This window comes from Bidens hawaiensis, unplaced genomic scaffold (assembly GCF_021521415.1).
Source record: "Bidens hawaiensis isolate Kalapana, Puna unplaced genomic scaffold, B.hawaiensis_p1.1 tig00026173_1, whole genome shotgun sequence".
Classification (NCBI taxonomy): domain Eukaryota; kingdom Viridiplantae; phylum Streptophyta; class Magnoliopsida; order Asterales; family Asteraceae; genus Bidens; species Bidens hawaiensis.
The window spans coordinates 90,218-97,117 of NW_027494202.1; positions in this window are offsets into that span (position 1 = coordinate 90,218).

A 6,900-nucleotide genomic window follows, 5' to 3' on the forward strand; every position below is an offset into this window, starting at 1 on the left:
AAACTGTTGAAACGTCGTCCGACGGTTTCTTCTGACAGTGTCAGGACGTGCAGGAAGTTATGGCGACGTGACAGTATATGGTCATTCCAGGCGCTTTTTCAGGCGCGTGGGCGCGATTTTTCGGGCGCGTGGCCGCGAAATTAATGGCACGCGTCCTTTCAACAGCTGTTGCCAGCTTGCTCATTGCCACGTGTCATAGTTTCATTGCACCTGCGATTTCTCTCTCTTCCGCATTAAATTCATCGCATTAATTGCAATGAGTATATAAAGGGGGAGAGGGGTTTGCAATCCACACTTTCACTTCTCTTCATCTTCTAAACGATTTCCGGCGAATACTCACTGTTCCGTCGAGCATTCTTCTGGAATCGTTTTTCTGTACCTCCAAACATGTCTTCTTTTGCCGAGGAGTCTGACGTGTTCGTCGAGAATCCTTCGTCCACTTCTGATAAGGACGATAAGAGTACAGCTGGCGAGTGCCAGTGTGCTCTTCCGGCCGACCTCTATCGGTACGTCGTCCGGAAGTTCATGCTCGAGTCGTTCGAGCCTGAGTTTCCGGAGCCACACCAGACGGTGTACGATGCCCCCCAGGGCAAGATAGGGGTGTACGCCGCATTCTTCGTTTATGGGAATCTCAGGTTCCCGTTGACGAAGTTTGTATACCGTGTCTTGGAGAGGCACGGCGTGCATCTGACGGAGGTACACCCGATGGCGATCGCCAAGATCCGCCACTTTGAGTGGGTGTGCCTCATTCTGGGCGTGGAGCCCCATGCTGACCGGTTGATGACCTTCTATTCTTGGAGGTGCATCCAGGGGTGGTACACCTTGGTCAATCGGATCAAGGGGTTGAAGATCTGCGCTACCGAGCGCAGTCTTCGGTCGTGGAAGCGTGAGTGTTTTTGTATCTCCGCTCGCGTCATCCCCCTTGCGATGACCTTTAAGAATGGGAGAGCACTCCCCGCCCTTCACGCCCTCAACTACCAGGAGGCAGAGTGGTTCGCAAAGAATCTCCCGGGTCCAGACTCCGGTATATCGCTTTGCGGAGTCTGGGATGGTGATGCTTGGGATGAGCCGGGTGTGGAAGGAGGCGTCACAGGTTCCCATCGTCCTCGAATACGGTTTGAACTCTGTCCCTTACGGTATGCTCTGTCTTCTTTGATTATATAGGTTTGTCTTCTAACTGTTTGTTTCTTTTGTTTCAGAGGGGAATGACTTGCAGTCGCTCCTGCATCCGCGGGAGGCTGATATTTCCGCTCGGATGGGTACTCGTGCTCTAGATGAGAACGAGTTGCCCATCCTTGAACAGATGGCGGATCGGTTCGTGGAGGTCTACCCGCCAGGCCACGAGATCCTGAGCGCCAGGCGGCCAGGTAAGGAGTTATTCAACCCTCGACCCCTCAATGCTGAAACCTCTGCTGGAATTCCTCTAATCTTGTGTTCTGATGAGGAATCCGCAGATGGTCCTCCGTTTGTGCGGAAGAAGAAGGCTGCCGGCGGGAAGGGGAAGGCGAAGATTGCCTCCACTGCCGATCCGGTGCCTCGGTCTGATTCAGAGACCGAGAGCGAGGAGGTGGCGGGGAACCCTGGTGGTGATAAGACCACTGTTCCGGAGGCTGAGACGACCGTCACCTCCGAGCAGCCCAGGACAACGACGGTGAGCGGCGTGAAGAGGCCGGCTCCATCGGGTTCGTCCCCACCTGTTCGCACTTTTAGGCTCAAGAAAACCCGTAAGTACAAACTTACTTTTTAACTTCATATCTTTCCGCCATTATACTTCTTTGTGCAGGCGTGGATGCTACCGCATTCCAGGGTGGAGCGGGGAGGAGCACCTCCGGACCCATGACGGTAGGTTTGGTCAACCTACCTGAGGCGATGACCCAGGCGGCTGCGCCTGCTTCAGTTGTTGGTTCAGTTGCTCACCCAGTTGAGCCAACTGTTCCAATTGCGATGACATGTCCGCCGGCTGTCAGTGCCATATTTACCGAATCTGTTACTGAGCCGGCGGTGACTGTTCCTGCGGGTACTTCCGCAGCGGCGACCACGGTTGTGAGTTCACCTCCGGTGAGTTCACCTCCGTTGGTTTCTACCGCGGCGGCCTCCATGCCTCCTCCGACGTCGGCAGCTACGGCCGATCCTTCAGGTATGCTTGGGGCTTCTCGCCAACCTCTGCCTCCTTCCCATCTGCCTGACCTCTTGGATGGATTTCCCTTGGGTTCAGGTGATGGGTTTGGCGGCTATCGGCCTGTTGTCGACCCTACAGGTGCGTAGGGTTCTTTTGGCCTCCTTTTTTTTTATATATCATCTTTTCCTAACTGCTTTTTGTTTATTGCAGTGTCGGATTCCAATGAAGTGTATGTTCCACGATGGAACATCCGCCGAGGAACAACCCTTCGCACGCCTGTGGAGTGCGTGGAGTGGGCTCGTCACGCAGCTCCCAGTGGTGCATTGGGTGAAGCCATGGCTAGCTTCCAGGAGGGTAGGCTAATCAATGAGCTTCGGGTTCTCCTGGCCCGGATGCAGCCGCGCGTCGAGCTGCTTTGTCGTGAAAACGACAAGTTAAAAGCAGCTCGTACCCAAGAAGTAGCTCAGGCGCGGGCTGTCCGGGAGGAGAATAGGAGGCTCTCCGCCGTTGCTGCGGAGAAGGAGAAGGCCTTCAAGGCCCTTGAAGTTGAAGTTCAGGCCCGTCTCGAGGCCCGTTCCAAGGCTGCCCAAGCTGTTAACGAACAGCTTCGGCTGGCTAAGGAAACTGCTCGGAACGCAACTGAAAGGGCCACCAAGGCTGAAGCTGTTGCTGAGCCTCTACGCCTCGAGAATGAGGAACTTAAAGCCAAACTAGAGGCGCTCCAACAGGCTCATAATGCCTTGGCGATGGAAGATGCCAAGAAGCTCCAAGAGATCTTGGACCAGAGGGGGGTGCTTGACCACACTGAGCGGAAACTAAATGGCGTTGAAGAGGCTGCGGCTAAAGAAGTGTTGCTTGCCAACCTCAACAAAAGTGAAGCCGAACGCGCCCGTAACTAAGCTCAAGCTGCCCTCCAGGAAGCTCTGGTTACCAAGGAATGGCTTCTTCGAGAAGCGTTGTCTCAGGTATGCGTAATTTCATATCTTTACACTTTCCTTTGCACATAGAAAAGGTTCTGACACTTGTATTTTTTCTTGTAGGTTGTGCATCGAGTCTTCACGGACACATCATACGACGATGCCATGAGCGCAGCCCTCAACGCTTCTCATGAGGATGGGGAAAAGGCCGGCTTCCTGCTTGGTCTAGGGTTCGTTGAGAAAGGCATCCCGCCTTCCAACTTCCCTTTGTATGATGTGGATACTGAAGCTGTTTATGACCAAGCAGTGAACCAGTATGCCGCCTTCCCGCATCCGGTGGTGGAGAAGGTGAACGAAGTTGCTGCTGCTGATGATGGGCTAGCTATCCTTGAACCGCCACGCTCTACTGATGGTGCGGGTCCAAGTGGAAGTGGTCCTGAAGCTTGATCCTGAAGATCCCTTTCCACCATTAGAGTAGATTTTTATTTTTGTATAGCTTCTTTTGTATGCGGGTATGCACCCAGCAATCTTTGTAATATTTGAATTTTGATGGAATAAAGATTATGTGCTAATTCCTTGCCTTGTTTATTTTACGCATGTTTTGATTTAACTTAGCAATTTCTTTAGTACTTAGATAAGTTAACTTTTTAACGTGGCAGATTATAAGTTTATGTTTCGCTTCCTCTTTCATGATTGTGCAGGTATGACCGTCACTCACAGTTAGGATGGCTTAACTTTACTTATATCTGACCTGCGTGGAAGTTTTCCTCATCTTTTCCTTTAAAATTTTCTAAGTGTTTAGAATAAGTTAACCTTTGAACGTGGTAGATAATAGGTTGAAGTTTTGCTTCCTCATTCGTGATTGTGCGGGTAAGACCGTCACTTGCACTTAGTAAGATGGCTAAACTTTGCCTACATCTGATCTGCGTGGAGGTTTTCCTCATCCTTCTGTTAGAAATTTTCTAAGCATTTTGAATAAGTTAACCGTTCGACGCGCGGTTGTCAATAGGTTAGTTCAGTTTCCTCTATCATGATTTGTGCGGTTAGGACCGGCACTTTCATTTAGTGGGATGACCAAAGTTTACCTATGACTGACCTGCGTGAAGGTTTTCCTTTCTTTTGAAATTTTTACCGTTTTATGTGTTTATGCGGGTTTTGCCGCCTTCCACACGTAACGACTTACTTCTTCCCATATTTATGCGGTGAATACCGGCACATCAGTGTGGGAAGTTCATAAGTATAAAGGTAAGGCTATCAACACATTGTGAAAGGAGGATCATTTCCATTAGAAGTGGCTCTAGGCCTTTTCTTTACAAGTTTGGAATTGATCTACATATAACATTTGCGTAATTGAGCTCCATTCCATGTTCTTGGGATGGGAGTGCCATCGAGCCTTTCGAGCCGGTATGCGCCCTTTCCCAGAACTTCTTTGATAATGTATGGCCCTTCCCAGACCGGGGCCAGTTTTCCTGGGCGTTGTTGGTTCGAAGCCTCGTTGTTACGCAGTATGTAGTCTCCTACATTGAAGTTGCAGAGTTTTACCCGCGTGTTGTAGTACTTTTGCATTTGTCGCTTGTAGTTCTCTTCACGCACTGCGGCTAAGTCTCTGCGTTCCTCGGTTAGCATAAGGTCTAACCGTCTTTCCGCATCATTGTCTTCTGGCTGAATCAAGACCCTTGGTGAGGGTAAACCAATTTCGACCGGGACCATGGCTTCAGTGCCATAAGTGAGACTGAACGGGGTTTCTCCCGTACTGGCCTTTTTCAGCGTTCTGTTTGCCCAAAGGACGTGCGGAAGCTCGTCCACCCAGCCGGATCTGTGTTCCAAGAGTCTTTTCTTTATGTCTTCGACGATGCTCTTATTTGCTCTTTCTACCTCACCATTACCCTTCGGGTGAGCCACTGAGGTAAAAGTGTGGGTGATTTGAAGTTCTTCCAGCCACTTTTGTAGCTTCTTGTCATCAAAGTTGGTGCCGTTATCGCTCACCAAATTCTGTGGAAGTCCAAAACGACAAATAATAAATTCCCAAATAAATTTTTTGATATGTTTCGCGGTTGTTTGGGCTAAGGGTTTTGCTTCTATCCACTTGGTGAAGTAGTCGATGGCTACCACTAGGAACTAAACGTTTCCTGCTGCTGTAGGAAATGGGCCTGTCACATCGATGGCCCACTTCTGAAATGGCCATGAAGTGGTGACTGGAACAAGTTCATTCTTCGGGCGATGCGTGTTGGGTGCGTAGAGCTGACAAGACCTGCACTTTCTGATGTATGCCAGCGCATCCGTATGCATCCCCGGCCAAAAGTATCCCGCGTTGTTTAGCTTAGCTACAACAGCGCGTGGACCTGCGTGTACTCCACAGATGCCTTCGTGTACTTCCCTTAGGAGGTAGTCAGCATCTTGGTTGTCCACACATCTTAAGAGTGAGCCAAGAAAGTTACGTCTGTAAAGGATGTCATCGATGAGTTGATAATTCAGTGCTTTACAGCGTAGTTTTCTTGCCTGTGTTTTTTACTCTGGTAGTGTACCTGCCGCAAGGTAATTTATTATCGGTGTCATCCACGTTTCTGTGCCGGTTTGGATGACACAAATTTCCTTGTGTGGGACTGAAGGTGCCTCGAGGAGTTCAATGCGGATGTCCTTTCCCAAGTGGGTGAAGGCTAATGATGCAAGCTTGCTTAATGCATCCGCAGATTTTTTTCACTACGCTTGACGTGTATGACTTTGCAATCGTTAAAATCGCGCATAAGGGTTTTTGCTTGTGCGAGGTACAGGGCCATTGTGTCGTTCACAGCCGTGTACGTCCCGTTGATTTGGTTGGCTACTAACATGGAATCCACGTGGGCTTCCAAGTGTTTCACTCCCATCTTACGCGCAATTCTCAGCCCGGCCAAGAATGCTTCATACTCGGCTTCGTTATTCGTACTTGGAAAATCCAGTCGAATAGCGTAAGTGTATTCTTGGCCTGCTTGGTTGGTTAGTTTCAGCCCTGCGCCTGAACCCTCGTTACTGGCTGCTCCATCAGTGTAGAGTCGCCAGACATCCTTGATGTCCTGTGCTGGAGAGGGTTGAGCCTCTTCCTGGCACTCTTTTTCCCACGATGCAGGCACTTCCGCAATAAAGTCGGCCAAAACCTGGCCTTTTATGGCTGGTCTTGGCTTATACTTTATCGCGTATTCCCCCAACTCAATTGCCCATTTGGCTAGGCGTCCCGATAACTCGGGTTTGCGTAGAACGTTTGCAAGTTTGAAGTTGGAGAGAATGGTGATTGGGTGACCCTGGAAATATCGTCTTAACCTGCGTGAAGCGTGTATAAGTGCTAAGACTAATTTTTCGAGGGTAGAGTACCGGGTTTCTACGTCTGTTAGGATACGGCTGACATAATAGATTGGCATCCGGATGCCTTTCCGTTCAACTAGCAGGACCGCCCCGGTTGCTCTATCTGTTGCGGAAAGGTATAGGATTAACTCCTCCCCCGCTTTTGGTGCTGTGAGCGTTGGGAGTTCGATCAAGCGTGACCGAATCTCCTGAAAAGCTGCTTCCGCTTCTGGTGTCCAGCGGAAGTGCGTTTTCTTTAAACAGTTTCTCAACGTTGACACGAAAGGAAACGACTTATCCGCGTGGTTTGCCAAAAAGCGATTAAGTGCGACTAGTCGTCCATTCAGTGTCTGAGCCTGTTTGATGGTAGTAGGTGATTCCATTTTGATAATGGCTTCGACCTTTTCAGGGTTCGCTCTGAAGCCATCTTTAGTGACGATAACCCCCAAGAACTTCCCTTCTTCCATTCCAAAGGCACACTTGCTCGGGTTGAGCTTCATGTTTATCTTCCTGAGCGTGTTGAAAGTTTCTTCGATGTCTTTCAACATC